This window comes from Bactrocera dorsalis, chromosome 2 (genome assembly GCF_023373825.1).
Source record: "Bactrocera dorsalis isolate Fly_Bdor chromosome 2, ASM2337382v1, whole genome shotgun sequence".
Lineage (NCBI taxonomy): Eukaryota > Metazoa > Arthropoda > Insecta > Diptera > Tephritidae > Bactrocera > Bactrocera dorsalis.
Window position 1 is genome coordinate 55707239 of NC_064304.1, and position 10263 is coordinate 55717501.

A 10263-nucleotide genomic window follows, 5' to 3' on the forward strand; every position below is an offset into this window, starting at 1 on the left:
CAGGCTATAATTTCAGAAGTCTCCATAGATGCTTGGGGCACTGAGGTACCACTCATCAAGCATTCTGGCCAAAGTGCTTTCCAGCAGGAATGTTGATACCCTTAACTTTTCTTTGGCCATTAAAGAATATGTATTGCAATCCGAAAAAGAACATTTTTTCCATCAACGATCGTATGGTTTTCCTTCTCTAATGCATCTAAAATATGTTGAAATGCTCGTTGAATATAATAAAGCTAAACGTTGCAATTATACTTTGATAATGGTTGAATCAAGGAAGTGGTATTAGGTGGCAAAAATATTACTTGAACATTTGGAATCTCTAAATCGGGATGACTTAGCGCATTATCCATGAGCAAAAGCACTTTAAAATCAAGACATTTCTGCTATACATCTTAATATATAAAAATCACGTGTCACGTTGTTTGTTTGCGATGGACTCTTAACACTCCAGTGGTCGCGCCCCTTTTTGTGCCGTTAGTAGTCGCGCGTACTACATGTGTAGAACATTTTAGACATAAGGGTTTGAAACGAAATATTTGTAAATAAAAAAATTTGTTTTAATAATAATAAATAACAGTTTATTATAAAACCAAATCAACCAAAAAATATTCATTTTAAACATATTAGGAACTTAAAATCAGACTTCTTGCGAATAGTTATTCGTAAAACGTAAAAGTATATACACAAGTGGTCTACTATTGTAGTACGCGCGACTACTGGAGTGTTAAACTACTGAACCGATTTTAATGAAATTTTTAACACTGTGTGCAGTTTGGTCCAACTTGAAAGATAGGATAGTTTATAACTCTCCTTATAGTCGCATTATTTATTTATTGCAAATTATTTGTTTATTATTGGCAAAGAGCTATCCACCAGTTGGTGGCGCTAAGAGCGGTATTGAGTGCGGTATGTTACAGTAGATGGCGCTACAAACATTAAAAACATTAAATGAAAATGCGTTGTTTGAAGTTTATATTATTTGTGGTAAAGTTATACGAGTCTATGACTTCCAAAAAAAATAAAAATTGGGCGGGGCGAAGTTCGCCGGGTCAGCTAGTATACATATATATTAACTTCAGGAACAAAGCATTCTTCAAACCATTCCGCAAATAGACCTGCTGTCATTCAGGCCTTTTTATTTGCTTTCGAATATTGTTATAAAAGGTCTGGAACGCTGTTTTTTCCAGAACAAACCATCGTTCATAATGATTTTTTTTCATTGAGTTATAAAATTCATAAGAAATTAAAAATTTTCCCAAAAATAATCAAACTTTAACTGTTAATATCTTTTAAACGGTTGGGTTTACGAAAAAATTATTTTTTATAGAGCATTCAATTTCCTACAAAATCTAAGGAACAAGGTATTTTTTCAAGTAGTTGGAAGCGAAATATAAATATTTCTATCTGATAATAAGAAAAAATATATAACTGTAAGAAGGAGGACTTTCCCGTTACAATTAAGAAACGAAAAAAAAACATTTTTTTTTGAATAACCTTAATGTACATATACTATATGTTCATTTCAGCAATGGTGCCAAATGTGGTAAAAAAACATAATTACAAGACAGTATTTTTGAAACTGTTCAAGATAAAATTTTTTTACAATTTTTTTATTCAACCGTGTAACTTCAAATCCGTATAAAAAAAAGTGTATTTTCATAATTTTGATTTGTTCATTTTGATGTCCATGTATTATTTTTTATTGCTTGGTCATTGTTAAAAACTGAACTGAATTAATTTTTTACCTGTAATATTTTGGCCGTTTCCATTTAAGGTTTCCGTCAATTATAATATTTCCGTAATCTAATATTAATAATGGCACATTGTTTTATTTAATAAAGGGATGGTACAATTATTTTGCAATTCTTATTTACAAATACTCTTATAATTTTTTTTTTCACATTTTGCTATTTTTCTTTCAATTTGTAATTTTCCATGTTTGTAGGCTATAGGAATTAAATTGTATATTAACATTTATTATTAATGATAGGGTATTTATATATTGTGATTATCGCATTCCTGTACATACAAACGTGGATATCCGAATATTCTAATATATTTATGACAGTAACATCAAAAATTCCATTTGAAATCAATTCGAGTAAAAATAGAGTAAACATTTCCATTCCTAGCAAAATTATTTGTATTTCTAATTGCCTCTAACTCTTTGTAAACTTCTCTGATTACAAATTCTTCTACAACAATTTCGGATCTAATTTTTCAAACTGAGAGTTAATCTTCTATTCTATTAAATTGTCATTGTCTGATGTCCCTGTGACGAATTTTATAATTGAGCCTAAAAAGTTTAGTGAACGTTGTGCCCTGTAGTTTGTGAGTGTTAATTGTGAATTTAAAGCTTCTATTTTACTGACAAGAATAGCCTATTCTTCATTTGGATTTGCATTATACCTGTTCCTCATAATATTTTCGTACGGTGTAAGTATGGTCGTTAAATTGACTACATGTGGTACAAAAATTGTGTGCCTTCAGATAAATACACCATCACCCCTATTCTGTGCACTTGACAAGATCAACACATTTCTAATTTGTCAAAATTTGAAATTTATCAAGTATTTCGTATTTTGTGTCTGAAATAAAAAGCTCTTTTCTTTATAAGTTGTTAAGATGTCAAATGCTCTTGACAGTCCTCGCCCTTATGAATTAAATATCTGATTGTGCATCTTGTTATGAAAGTGGAGAATAGTTTACTTTTGTTATTATTGTTAAACGAAGATGAAAATTGTGAGAATAGGAATCGCTCGCGGCATCTAAAAATGTTTACGCGACGATAGCAATCCATTTTCCTTGAGCGAGAATACCTTTGTGTAAAATTTTCCCTTTAACTGTAAGGATTCTTCTTTGGACACAGCTCATACCAGAAATGTGTAGGTAACAACATCAACTTAAGTCAGTCGTCCCTTTCGAGAAGTGTGCGTGCTGTAGCAAAACTTATTGTGAAGAGGAAGAAAGGAGAAATAAAGTTTCAACAGAGGAAGAAACTTTTATAAAAACGGGGCAAGTATTATTGTAATACAAATAAAAATATACTAATTTAAGCTAATTTATTTGAAATATATTCCAGATTTTTAAGAAAATTTGGAATAAAAAGCACCATAGGAGCAATTGACTGCACGCATATTGCTATCAATATAATTTGAATAGAAACCAGCTGTTTCTATTTACATTATTTTATTTCCTACACGTGTGGGGAAAAGCTCTGCGAACTGAAGCTTTTACTTTTATCAAGATTGTTACAGAATACCAAAATATTTCTTGCTTGATAAATATTTGATTTACTTTTCAATATTTTATTAAATTGTCAAGTGCACAGAATAGGGGTGTACATATGTCTACCTCAGTCAAAACAAATTTTCTATTACTAAAGTCAGTCACTAAATCTACAAAAGAGGAGTAAATTGTAAATAATACTATAATACCGTACATGTTGTAGCCTGTCTTCGAATGCTGTCCTTATGGATAATTTTTCTTCTCTCAGTTAGAATGGTTTCACCGTGATCTTCTTTTACAGTTTGTTTGTTATATTTATTGGCACTTTTATTCCGTTTGTCCGTTCGGGAATAAATTATATCACCTGACTTATACGTAATTGTCTTTCTATCTTTTTTGTGATAATTTAATACTCTTTCTTGATTTTTGAGTAAAATATCTTCTATTTCCGAATACTTTCCCCGATTGAAGAATATGTCTTCCGGTTTTTATCCTGTAGTTGAATGGATAGTTCTATTGTACTGCCGTACCGCGTTAAACAATTCTTCCCCAGTAGCGTAATGTGAACCCGTTCAACTTGACCGTTCGTTGTTGAATAGTGCATTGAAGTCAATGCATGTGTAATTTGAAGTATGTTATACACTGTTTGTTTTTTTGTTGAACTGAGTCGATTTAGCCATGTCCGTCTGTCTGTCTGTCCGTCCGCCCGTCTGTATATACGAACTAGTCCCTCAGTTTTTAAGATATCGTTTTGAAATTTTGCAAACGTCATTTTCTCTTCAAGAAGCTGCTCATTTGTCGGAACTGTCGATATCGGACCACTATAACATATAGCTGCCATACAAACTGAACGTTCTGAATCAAGTTCTTGAATGGAAAACTTTCACATGTGACAATGTATCTTAACAAAAGTTGGCGCAGGTTATTTTCTAAGATAGTTATGTAATCTTCGAAGAAATTGTTCAGATCGTCTCACTATAGCATATAGCTGACATACAAACCGAACGATCGGAATCAAAGGCAAATTTCGCATTTGACGTGGTATCTTCAAGAAATTTGACATGGATGACTGCTTAAGGTATAACATAATCTCCGAAAAAAATTGTTCAGATCGGATTACTAGCATATAGCTTCCATACAAAATGGGCACATAGTTACCCAAAGAAATACACCTGTGAAGAGTATATTAGCTTCGGTGCAGCCGAAGTTAACGTTATTGTATGACGTACTCTATTTGGAAAAATTGTTTTCGTTGATACGCCTACGTTTTCTGGGTCATTAATAGGTACAATTGATTTTTAAATGAATTCAATGGTTGTTTTACCCTTTCGAAATGTTCTACAGGTGAATTTTCTTCCAAATGTTGAGAACTATCAGTAGTCGTATTTATTTGTTGTCTTGATAAAGCGTCTGCTACAACATTTCGGTGTCCTGGTTCATAAACAAGATTTACTCCATATTCTTCAATTAAATTTTTCCACCTTTTTAATTTCGTATTCGGATTCTTGTCAGATATTGAATACGAGTATATGAGGGACGATGGTCTGTGTAAATAATTAAATTTGCTACCCCGTATAGATAGTTTCGTAACTTTGGAAGTGACCAAGTTATAGTTCAGTTGTGCTATAATTCTGTTCAGTATCAGTTAATGTTCTTGAAATGTAGGCAATTGGTTGTTTATTTTGAGATAGGACTGCCTCAATAGCAAAATTACTTGCATCAGTAGTTAAATCAAATGGTTTCGAGAAATCTGGTTGAAAGAGTTCTGTTTATTCCCGAAGTTTTTATTTTTTGCAGTGCATCCAGTGCTGCCTCGTCTAATTATATGTCTACTTTGGCGTTCTGATTTTTTCTTATCATTCTTTGATCTCCTCTTAAATGAATAGTTAAGAGTTTAGTGATAGATGCAAAATTCCTAATACATTTTCTATAATAACTAATTAGCTAATCCTAAAAATGACCTTAGTTCTTTAAGAGTTTTTAGAAATGTTTTATTGTTTCAACCTTGTTGGGATCCACAGCAATCCTATTATGCTGTTCCATATTTTCTTCAAGTGAGGAAGAGAATATTAATACATCATCTATACATATGCAAATTTACAAATATATTCTCGTAAGAAATCGTCTACGCATCGTTGAAAGATTGAGGCACCCAACCCAAACGGCGTCCTAACAAACTCATCCTTTGCTCCATTGACTGCAAAAGCGGTGTTTTCTCTATCGGATTCCTTTATTAAAATTTGATGGAATCCTGATTCTAAATCAATAATTGAAAATACTTTTGCGTTTCCTAAATTTTGGATAGTCACATTTACATCAGGTATTGGATATCTATCTGTGATTGTCCGACTATTAATTTTTTTGGAAATCAACTACCAATCTCCTTTTTCGATTACTTTCTTCGTCAGTGCCTTTTTTGGAACAGTCCATATGGGTGAATTATATGGGCTTTTATTTGGTTTAATAATTCGCTAATTTCTTTATTCACAAAGTCGTTATCCGCAATGGGATATAAATATTGGGTCCTAATTGTCGCCTGAATACGAGTATTTGTAGTGAAAGCAAGAATTTCACTTATTTTATCGTGTTTAGCATTAGTTTTCTAATGTTTTCGTCGTATTGATGGTTCTTAATAGTAAATTTTTTTTTCAATGCGTTATGGTTCACGTCCTTCTGGTACTTTAAACTATAATCAAATTTATTCACTTCTGTTTTAAGAGTTCTAAGTCCCTGTTCTCCTAATATCATATCGAATTCATTTAGCTTATCTATTAATTAATATACTACATAAATCATATCCATATGTCCCAATCACTTTTTTGAATTAATGACTGAAAGGCCATGGAAAGTTTTTGTTTTAAAAGGAATAATTTGTATTGACTTACCGATTTCACATTTGTTGCTAATATAATTATTAGTTGATCCTGTATCCACTAAAATTGTAACGGGTGTGCCGGTTGGTCCATATTTTGCTTCGATACAAGGCAACCCGGTTGTTAAGATATTTGAAATACATTTATTAGATTCTATATTTAAATTTTTCTTTCGATTGCCTTGAACGTTTACATTAAAAATATTATTTTTGTAAGGTTTTAGTATAATTGATTTATTCTTTACGTTGAAGATTGGTTCAAATGTTATTTTCGATAGTATTTCTTTTAAATATTGTGGAACCTTTTTTTTATAAATAATATATCTTTATTTACAATCTGTAGTAAGGCGATAATAAAATGTAATTGATTAATGTGATTCAGATTGATGAATTAAGTGCAATTTGGCCTTAATATAAGGTTATTTAGTAACTAGTATTTAATAAGCTAAATTACGTAATGTGTATCAATATCATTACAATATATATTCTTTTATACTTAGATAGTTCTTACGATCTAAATGGCAGGTCTAGAGGGTGTAGTCCTTTCAATCGTCGTGTGTCATCGCTGTTGTCTAATAGGTTTATAGCGTATGGGTTAGGGTGCCAATTAAATCTTGTTACGTACCTTCAGCTGTATCGTTATATTTCATCAATCACCATAGGTACTCTAAGATCCTTATGGAGACGAATATTTTTAATGACGGAGCGTTAGCGAGAAGTCTAAGGGTTTTTGACTGGAACCTATGAATTATGTCTATGTTGGATCTACTTGCTGTGCCCCAGATTTGAATGCCATAAGACCATACGGGTTTCAACATAGTTTTATAGAGAAGAATTTTGTTTTGTAAACTAAGTTTAGATTTAGGACCAAGCAACCAATACATTTTTCTACTTTTAATTTTGAGCTGCGTGCTCTTGGATCTAATATGTTTACACCAAGTAAGCCGTTTATCTAAATGTAATCCGAGATATTTTACACAATTGGACTTTGGAATTAAAACATTATTAAGGGTCACACTAGGGCACTATTCCTTCCTCAATGTGAAAGTTATATGAGTTGATTTTCCAGTATTTACAGAGATGTTCCAGTTGCGAAGCCAAGATTGTATTTCATTTAGCGGTGCTGGTGCAATTTCAGTAGCTTCGCTAGCTGTTAAATTACCATTTTCCAATATTGGCATGTCTGCGGTAAAAATTATATATAGTATTGGTCCCAAAACACTTCCTTGTGCGACATCTGCCTTTATTTCGTGTATGTCTGAGATTTCATCTTTAATGTTAACAAAGAAATGTCTTTGAGTCAGATAAGATCTGAGGAAGAGATAGCGTGGAGTAGATATTATCTTTTTGATTTTATACAGTCAGCCCGAGTGTCAGACTCTGTCAAATGCCTACCCGATGACATTGTTCCGATGTGCTGTGCTTATGTCTGAAACCAAACCGATGCTTTGGAATAATTAATTGCTTTTTTCTAGCTCTGGCAGTAGTCTTCGAAGAAATATTCTTTCAAGCATTTTCGAAGAATATTGTCATATTCATATTTGATGAAACAAATTTAGAAAAATTAAGAATTACAATTCCTATTTGTTTTTATTCAAAAAGTGTCATTTATCGTTTTTTTTATAAATTTTTCCCAATAACTCCAGACTTCTGGCCATAAACTACTTAAAAAATAAAGTAAACATTTTTATAATTTTTTATTTTTATTTTTTTTATTTATTTTTATTTATTTTAATAAATATTACCTAAAAAAAATTATAAAAAAGGCAATAAATGACAATTTTTTGAATAAAAACAAATAAAAACAAATAGAAATTGTAATTCTTAATTTTTCTAAATTTGTTTCATTAAAATGGGACAACATCAAAATAAGGAAAAAATTTAAAAGGTCATAAAAAAAAACTGACACATACGAACGCCAAATCCTTTGAGGGTTTTACTATACTGACCTAGTACTATCACCCTGACTTGGAATTTCTCACCCCCCAGATTAGCTGTTGTACTGTGAAAAAGCAAGACCAAAAATAATAGACATTTCTTGGAAAGGTTTTTGATTGTCCAAGCGTCGATGTTATCATGACCTGGAGACTTTGAATTTTTTAATCGCGATATTTCAGATTGGCCCTCTGAGAGTCTTACGTATGTAAGAGGCTTATCCATTGGACATGGGCAATCAATGTATGATTCGACGTCTTCATGGCTGGTGCTACTGAAGTTAAAAGGCTGAAATATATCTTTAAGATGGTTGGCAAAAGCGTGTGCTTTGCTTATGTTTGATCTGCACCAGTATGTGGTAGTATAGTTGGCCGTTTTGAGTAAGTTAAGTGGCTTTCCAGATGTCATACTCGTTGTTGTTTGCATCAATTTTTTTGAGATATTCTCCAATCAATTCTTCTTTGAGTTCAGCTAACTTAGTTTTCAGCTTCTTAGCTGCTTTATTGAGGGCTTTTTTGTCGTTCGAATTTTTGCTGTTGTGCCATATCCTTCGAATAGCCTTTTATTCTTAACCAATGTAGATATTTCATCAGAATATGGTTGTCCGCTTATATGTCTTCGAGAAGTTTTATTACAATAGTTGGTTGAGGCTAAGAAGGCGGCTTCGCGTATTTTGTTATTGAAAATCTCTACTGCATCACCTAAATCCCTAGTTGAGTTTATCTCCATGTTGAGATTTATTTGGAGATTGAAAAAGTTTAATATCGGATCTCTTATTTAATATATGCTGTTTCTGAGCAGTAAGTAAAGCAGGCAAATTAAAAAGAATAATTAAAGTGGAATGGTCTGAATTTAGATCGTAATTATTTATTATTTCGACTATGTTAGCGTATATTCCAAAATAAACAGCAAAATCAATCAAACCAGGCGTCTTGCTGGGATCTGTGGGCCAGTAAGTAGGACAACCAGTAGAAAGAACATTTAATTTTTTTTCCATAATGCATTTGTAAGTATATTTCGCGGCCTTTGGGATTAGTAAGACGAGATCCCCACCATGGATGTTTGGCATTGAAATCACCATCAGCTAGAAATCTACTGCCCAGTTTGTTGAAAAATGTAGTAAATAACTGTTTACTATGTATGTATGTTGAAACGCGGAGGCAGATACAGTGCAGTTATGACAATCCCTCCATTAACGCTTGTGATTTTAACGGACGCAGCTTGAACTGAAGGCAACGATATTAGTTCTAATATCTTATATTTTAAAGTTGATTTAACTATAATTGCAGACCCGCCACGTGCTTTAGTATCAGGATGGTTGCAAGTAATAAGATCGTAACCGTTTATTTAAAAAAAAATACTTGTTAGTGATATGAGTTTTTGAGATCATGAGAATATCTATATTGGTAGTAACAATAAAATGTTCGACTTCTAATCTATTGTTACTAAATCCATTGGCATTCCATATTGTCATCTTAAGGCTTAATTGCATAATCTTGAAACAAGAGAAGATATCATTGATATTAACGTTGAGGTTAGCTCAATTTGTTTGTAATTGAGCGAACCCCAACTTTAGATCTAGGATTATTCACAGTCGACTTGTTTGGATCTTTATTGTCTGGTGGTCCAGACTGCACTTAACACATCTGTATGGCTTTTTACATCTGTGTGTCCAAACTCTTGACAGAGATGACGCTGAACTAAATCATTAAATTTGCGAGGAGATTCGATTTTGACTACTGCGCTACATAATCGATTAATGTCAAATACACTTTTATTGTTTGCCGGTGGCTCTAAGTCAGCAAAAAATAGTGACATTGGCACCTTTGTAACTTAACTTTTTGCATTAACAATGTTTCTCACAATATGACCTTTTTGAGATAAGTCAAGTACAATGCCATCTATGGGTGTAGAATAGTGAATATTTTTTATAAAAATTTTATACGTCACAAGTTTTTTATAAGGGTCACTGCCGGACTTGTAAGAAAAGTTTTCTCTACCAATTAAATTTGAGAAATTGATTATCATTTTTTTAATATTGTTTACTTGTGGTATGAAAATCGGTGGCAGTTTGAAAATCCTTGTAGTTGTCTCTGCGTTTTGCTCATTATTCTTATCAATGGCATTGTTATCATTACTTTGTGTGTTTGTGTCTACGATTGCAAACCGGTTTGTTGTGTTTGGAGTATTGTTCGGCTTTAGTTGTTTTTTCATTACATTTGGGGATT